This window comes from Rousettus aegyptiacus, unplaced genomic scaffold, assembly GCF_014176215.1.
Source record: "Rousettus aegyptiacus isolate mRouAeg1 unplaced genomic scaffold, mRouAeg1.p scaffold_m13_p_2, whole genome shotgun sequence".
In the NCBI taxonomy this organism is placed as follows: Eukaryota; Metazoa; Chordata; class Mammalia; order Chiroptera; family Pteropodidae; genus Rousettus; species Rousettus aegyptiacus.
Window position 1 is genome coordinate 173,607,418 of NW_023416295.1, and position 8,072 is coordinate 173,615,489.

The following is an 8,072-nucleotide window of genomic DNA, read 5'->3' on the forward strand; positions in this document are numbered from 1 at the left end:
TCTGAGATTCCCCCCGGGAAGGGAATTGTCTGCTCGGCAACCGCTTTGGCTGTTGACCTTGACGCTGAGGAGAAGCGAGGGGCGGTGTGTATGCAGCAAGTGTCCGGCGCTCAGTCTCGGATGACCAGGAGGCTGTCACCTGGGAATCTTCAGGAAAAGCTGCCACCACACCTGGGAGTCAGTGTAGGGCATCAGGAGAAAGGGGCAGGGAGTCCTATCCGGGCTGGGGCGGGGGTGCCAGCTAGGACCGCACCCCCTTGGCTGGGTTCTACTTTGTCTCTTTGAGTACTGGGACTGTCTCTCGAGGGTCTGACATGTCACCCCTGCCATGTCATTGGCGTGTGTGGTGACAACCGTTGGTAGCCCAGCTCTGGGGTAGCAGGGGCGTGGGTCTGAGACAAGGGGCCAGGCCCAGCATCCCCTGGGAGGACCCCTCATTTGCCACTGACAGCGAACACAGGAACCCCTGCACGAACGGGAGGATGATGCAGACGGGGTCTTGGCAGGCGATTCTCGGGGGATCTTCAAACGAATCTGGGCCGTGATGGGGAAGTGGCCCCGATGATGCTGGGGCGCCCGCCAGGCCAAAGGCAGTCACAGGGGAAACGGGAAGTAAAGGGACGGCCCCCTGCCCAAGCCCCCGCCCTGGCAGCCCGGGCGTGCTGGCTCTGTCTAGGATCAGGGGGGATAGTGTTTATTTATTTTTCTTTATTTTTAGCTTTTATTTTGATCAAACGTGTAACAGCAAATAGTTCTGCAAGGTTTGTTGAGAAAAGCAGTAGTTTCCTGCTGCTATCCGCTCCCCCCCCCCCCATTCTCTCCCTGGAGGCAACGGTTTCACCTCCCTTGACTAGTTGTTTTGGGTTTTGCCTCTGTGCCTCTGGGACCGCATCTTGGTCTTTGTCGTCATCAGCCTTGAGGGTCGACGCCTCATTCTGGAAGCTGAGGGTTTTCCTGTTTCCGGCCCCGCCCCCACTGCACCCCTGTCCCCACCTGTGTCCACGGTCCCTCCACACGGTCTTAGAGTGGCGGCCGCCTGCGGTTTTGGTAATGAAGGGCGTGGACTCTAGGGCCACCCGCCCGGGTTCCAGTCCTCCGTCGTCCACCTACAAGCCGTGTGGAGCTTAAAATGAGTCGAGTCACACCAAAATGCTTCAAACAGGGCCTCAGACAGAGCTCTGCAAGGGTTAAGATGGAGCAAAGCCGTTTTCTGTGACAGCCTGCCCTGTCCAGCGGTGCCCCGCCCTGGGCTAGTAATTGTCTTGTTTCTCCTTCGCTTGGTTTTCTCTGCAATTGTCGCTATTTCAGTTCTGAACTTCTCTCGTGGACTTTCGGATGCACCAGCCCGTTCCCTGCTTGCAGGAGCCTGTGCCTGGTGCCCTGGGCCGCCCCGGGCCAGGCCGGGCAGCTGTCCTGGGGCGTCCCTCTCGCAGCCTCGGGCTCCTCCTTGCCTCTCCCATACCCCCTCAAATGGGTGTTCTTTCTCTGTAAACCACATCACTGTCCTCTTGTGCTTACACAAACACGAGGCAGCCCTTCCGCGCTATGCTTAGGACCATCCATTTTAAACAGCAAAGTCACCAACAAACAGCACAAAAATGCAAAAAACACGGCACTAAATGGACTGTGAAGGGGACACTTGTTTGCAGTATGAGAGGTGACACGAGAAGGCAGAGCGTCACCTGAGGTGGCTCAAATGTTTTGCCACTCTGAGCACCACGGCAAATGACCACAAAAACTCTGCTGGTGTTGATTTTGAGGTCACGAACAAATTTTAGCGAGGTCACAAACAAATTTTAGCGAGTAGGTGAATTCACAAATAAGTTATCTGTGGATAACGAGGATCGACTGTAAATGTTACAAGGCTTGGCGCGTCTAAAAATACCTTCCTTCTGGCCTCCGCTTTGATTGACAGCTTAGCTGGGTCAAGAAACGGAGCTTGGAAATGCTTTTCCTTCAGCGCTTCTCAGGCATTGCCGCTGTGGCCGCCAGCGCTGTCAGGAAGTCAGAGCCGCCCCTGCCCCTCACACGCTACCTTTCCCTACTCCCTGACAGCTCGCGCGGTCTTCTCTGTCCCACTGTGTCAGGGTTCACGGTGAGGTGCCTTGATCTGGGTCTCCTTTTTATGCATTGCCCAGAGGGGGTACTTGGTGAGTCCTTGCCATCTATAAAGTCGATTTGTTTTTAAAAAATTCCCCCGATTTTTAATGAATTCCTTCCTTTCATTTTCTCTGGTCTGTTGTCTTTCTGGAATTTGTGTTAATGAGGTGCCGTACCTCCTGGAATGTCCATTTCTTCCCTCCTGCATTAGTCAGAGTTCTCTAGAGAAAGAACCAGCAGAAACTCTTCCATGTTTATCTGTATATCTGTATAGATCTACCTCTACCTCTACCCATCTCTATGTCTATCTAATCTATATATCCAATCTATATCTATATCATCTCTCATCTATATCCTAGTTTTCTATATCTATCTATATCTATGCTCTATCTACCTATCTACCTACCTGCCTACCTACCTACCTACTTATCCATCCTATTGGTTCCCTGTCTATCTATTTATTCTCATGCATTCATGGAGGCGAAGTCCCACGATCTGCCATCTGCAGGCCCGAGACCAACGAGAGGAGGTGAGGTAGTTCCCGAACGCTGATGGTGTAAGTTCCAGTCCGAGGGCAGGAGAAGACTGATGTCTCAGCTCGAGCAGTAAGACGGAGAGGGCAAATTCTTTCTTCTTCTGCCCTTTTGTTCTATTCAGATCTTCAACTGCTTGGGTAAGGCCCACCCACCCAGTGGAGGGCAGTCTGCTTTACTCTGTCGACTGGTTCAGACACTTATCTCATCTGGAAACACCTTCACGTACACGACGCAATGTTCAGCCAGACATCTGGGCACCCGTGGTCCACGCAGGTGGACACATATGATTAGCCGTCATATCTCTCATTCTCCATCTCTGTCCCTTCGCTCTACTTTCTAGAATATTTCTTCAAATTTATAATCCAACTCTTCTACTGAATGTCTAAATACATGACATTTTTAAATTTCCAAAAAACGCTTTTTAAGTCCTCTGAATGTTCATGTTTTTGTAGCAGTCATCTCTGTTTCATGGGTATAATAACTTATTTCTCTAAGAATGTCACTGGTAGTTTTCTTTTTTCTTTCTTTCTTTCTTTCTTTCTCTCTCTCTCTCTCTCTCTCTCTCTTTTATTTTTAGTTTAAGTTTCTATTTCTTCCAAGTTGCTTTTTTTTCTGATTGCTGTTTGTTTGGTCTCTGTTTTTTACGCGCCCCGCTCACCTTCCTTGTCCGACCATCTTTGGCTGTCTGCTCACAGGGACTAATAGCTGATTGATCTTCCTGGGTGTGTGGGTGGGACCTGGGGATGCGAGATTCTCTGAGTCATCCGACTGGGCTGTTTGGTTTGGAAAATGTTAATATCTGTATCTAAAGATATTTCCCCTTGGGCTGGTTAAATTTCTGGGAGAAAGTTCTTCCAATCTCTTGCCGGAAGGATAAAAGCCAGGCTGATAGACTAGCACGCGGGCGGGGAATATCCTAGGATTCTCAAGATCCAGTACACACCTGGCCAGAGAGCCTCTGTCTCACCATTCCAGAGTGTGATCCCCCAGGCTTCCACCGGGGAGGGTTGTAGGGTCTTATCGCTTAGCTGCCTGAAACTGGAGAGAAAGCTCTAGGTCTTTAACTATTTCTTGAGTGGATGATCGACCAGTCCTCTTCTCATTTTAGCCAAGCCTCATTCACTTCTGGGTGCAGCCCATCCCCTTAGCTTTTTGGGGATCCTGGTCTTAAAACCTTCCTCACCTTCAGCTTAGGATTGAGATTTCTCACCAGCAAAGTCAGTCCCTCTACTCCTCAGCTCCCCAAACTTAGTCACTGCTGTCTCCTCTTCCCTCCTTTCCATTTTTCCGGCTTTTGAAGAAGGCCCTTTGCTGTCTTTTTAGTAGGGTTCGAGGAGGGGGAAAACAGCGTCGAATCCATCATCTCTGTTGGAAACTCCTGTTTATTTCTTTAAACGTCCATCTGACCATTAGCCTGTGAGCTTCCTCCAGATAAGGATTGAGTCCAGTTTACCTCGGAGTCCCCTGACTGAGCACCAGACCTGGCCCTAGTAAATACTGGCTTGATGTTTTGGAAGAGAAAAAGCAGAGGCAACCTTCCTACAAGGAAGGCAGATCTCGAGCCGGAAGGTCTGAGCCTAAATCCTAACTCTGATGTTGATTTGCTGAAATTAGACGAGCCATTTGATTTCTCCGTGCCTTAGTTTCTTCCTCTGCAAAATGGGCTGACCTAAATCGCCTCACGATGTTGATATACAACAGAGGCAAGAAGAAGTGTATGGGATCACTGAGCGAGCATCGAACCACGTCAGCGATTTAGCTAACGCTAGTTGTGAAAGAATGACTCCAGCATTCAAAACAGGCGACCGTGAAAGGAGGCACGAGGCAGAGTCGGGGGAGCTGGGCCGCGGTCCTGCCTCCACCACCGATTCTAAACAATGGCTCTAACCGTCTCTCTCTCGCTCTCGGGTTCAGCTTCGTCTCCTCCATCGTCATCATCTCGTGCGTGTTGACTGAACAATAAAAATGCAGCATCCAGCAGACCATGAGCACTTAGCGTGTGCGAGGACCTTGCTACGCACTGTGATTATATATACTTCCACATATAATTTTATTTGATTGTTATGACAACGTTATGAGCTAGGTTTATTAGCATCACCTCTGTTTTATGTCTAGAAACGTGGAAGCCGCGGGACAAGGGACTTTCCCAGGGTCGCCCAGCCGAGACGAGGTGGGGAAGGCCTCAGACCCGCTTTTGTCTGACTCCCAAACGCCTGCTTTTTCCCTTCAAGCTTCCCTTCACCGGGGGCCTCTGTGACCTGCTCAGCGCCAAAGGTTTGTGACTCTTCGCGAGCCCTGAGGCCACATATCCGATGCCGAGCGGCCGTCCCACGTTGTAACCGGCGAGAGTTTCCTTTCTGACCCTCTTCTGCACCGGTCTTACGTCGCGAGTGATTTCAGGTGCTTTTTTTTTTTTTTGTAAAGTTAAAATACGCTTTCACGAGGTTGGCGGATCTGATGCAGACGTTTAGACACTGTTTGCCTTGGCACGGCTTCCAAATGTCTCCCAGCCACTGTTGCTCTATATTTCTTTCCGCCAGGACCGAGATCAGAAATAACTCAGCTGTGAAAAAAAAAATATAAGCTTGCCGGCAGACCTTGAAGCAGACGAATTGCTCGTGGGTTATTTTCCCCCCTTGAGTCAGAAGTGTGAAGGTAGGTGGGAGAAGAAGCGAGATTTAAGAGACCCGTGTGTATTTTGGTACCAGGATGAGTTTCCATTTTAAGAAAGAGGAGGATTGAGACATCCACACTCCATGAGGCAGTCCAGCGTGTCCTCTGCCAGGCTTGGCGCCCAGGGTCGGGCCTTCCGGTTAGGGCTTTAAAAACCCGCAGGCCCCAAATTCTGTTGGTGTGATTCCAGCTGGCAGGAAGTATTTCCCTTTGTGGCATCGAAGCTTGTTTTTCACCGGTCAGTTTTAAAGCTTTCTGCGACCATATCCTGATTGAAATGCGGTCCTTCGTTCCAAGGCGGAGCTGTGATTAACAGCTTGTGACACAGTGACGTGCAGGCATCCCGCACGAATGCCCTCCTTCCTGCCCACGCGTTGGGAGAGGCCGCCACCCTGGCCCGGGGCAGGTTAGAAGCTATCGTTAGGATTCGTTCATTCACTCACTCATTCATTCAACTTTCTCCACACATCTCTTCGGCGGACATTGCTCCGTGTCCACATCGGGATTGAAGACGCAGACCCCCTTCTTTCTCCTGGCCCTCGAGGACCCCACGACTTGAGGGGAGCAAACAACGAATGCACGGATAAGTACGGCGTGCCGTACTGTGTGTTCAAAGAGAACAGGCCGAAGGCCGCAGCACGTTCTGGAGAGTTCTCAGAGGAGCACATGCCAGCTTAGATACCTTTTTAATAACTCCCTTGATTGTAAGTAACATATTGGATACAATATATTAAAAAAAAAGTTTTTTTTTTTTTACACAATTTGGCATGGCCATGAAAGTAAGGAAATAATCTGTCTCCAAAATGAGGTGGGAGGGAGGCTTTGACTTTCTGCTTCCTTAGCTGTGAGGAGCCGGGGATAAAAGCTGGGCACCACTCAAGGGGAGGATGCACCCCGAGACGCCCCGCACAATAGAGCGGAAAGCAATCTTGCCTGGTCTGACCTTGACACTGGGTCGAGTTGAGAGAAAAATGATCTCCCTCGAGAATCTGTAATCACGAGCGGGCCCTCACATGATTGGGTTTGAATTCACACGACTCGTGTGGTTCCAATAAACGCAAGTGGAGGATTTCACTTAAAGTGCCCCCTGCTTGCTGGCACCCCGAGTCGGCTGGCAGAAGCAAGCCTGCATGTCGGCCTTGGAGACTCTCCACAACTAAAGTTCCAAAGAAAAGGAGTGGCTCACAGCGAAGAACAATCCACTTCGCGAGGAGAAAAAGGGATCCGGCAGAGACACGGGGCAGCAGAAACAGATCCTTAAAGCCTGTAGCTTTGGAATGATCATATGCCGACTGCGAAGAAATTTAAGAGGACTTTTCTTGTGTGGTCTTAAGGAAAGAGAAGTTTGGACATGTGAGCAAGGAATATGTCACTGTCAAGAACAGCCAGATTTGAAAAAAAGAACCAAATCAAACTTACAGAAATAAAAAGTATAATACTTAACATTTGAAACTCCATGGACAGTTTGAACAGCAAGCTAGATATAGCCAAAGAGAGGATTTGAGCCATGGGAATTATCCAGAAAAATAGAGATATCCACTTAGAGTTCTAGAAGGAGATAATAGGGCAGGAAACAGGCCCCACAGGAAGAGATAATGGCTGACAATTTTGCAGCATTGTCGTCAATACCAAACCTCAGATACAGGAAGTGCAGTGTATCTCAAGGTAGCTGGATAAAAATAAATCCACACGCAGACACACAGTAGTAAAATGGAACGTCAAAGGCAAAGAGAGGCGAGAAGCATCAGACAGAAAGATGATCTCCAAAAGATCAATAGTTAGCTTTACAGCTGACTTCTCGTTATTGTCAATGGAAGCCAGAAGCCGGTGGAATTACAGCTTCAGTATGCTGAGAAAAAGAAACAGCCAACTTAGATCTATCCTACCCTTCAAGAATGAGGGCGAAATAAAGACATTTGCAGATAAGTGAAAACTGGGAGATTTTACCACCGAAAAGATCCTTAGTAATGAAAATTCTAATTGTAGTGTACTTCGGGCAGAATTGAAATTATTCCAGAGGAAAGGCCAGACCCATAAGGAAAAACGGGCCAAGGTATTGGCAAATATTTGGAGGGAAGCTGCAAAAACCTGGGCTGTATGACTCCACAATAATAATGTCCAATTTGTGGTAGGAAAAAAATAGGCTAGTATTAAAATGCTAAACAGCACCATATAATTTTGGAGGGGACAGTCAAAATTAAAAAGTTTTAAAATTTCTTCAATTACTTGGGAGGAGCGCAAATCAATGTGTTGACGAAGTTTGGACTTTGTTAGTTAAGTGGTCAGCGTTGAAATACCCAGGATAAGCACAAAAAACCTAGTCATAGAATGTATAGTTTCTAAACAAAAAGAAAAGTTAGGGTAAGCAAAAGAAGACAAAAATCTCAAATGATAAAAAAGAAGGCCTGAAAAGGGGATGAGGGCTAGAAAAGTACATAGAATGGATAGAAAATCCAGCTAACACCATGAAATTAATCTAGATGTAGAAATAATATGTGTAAAAGGACTAAACTCTTCTGTTAAAAGAAAATCGTTGGGCTGGATTTAAAAAATATCTAGATTATGTTCTGTTTCCAAGAGGCAGACCTCAATCGTTAAGAACCCAGAACTGTTGAAAGTCCAAGTATAGAAAAAATGTACTCGGCCAATAGCAATGGAAAGAAAGTTGCTGTGGCGATCTTCATGAAATATAAAAGCAGACTTTAAGGGAGAAAAGCATTATTAGAGATAAGATGGTAACTGGGTAGTGAGAGAAGGTCACCC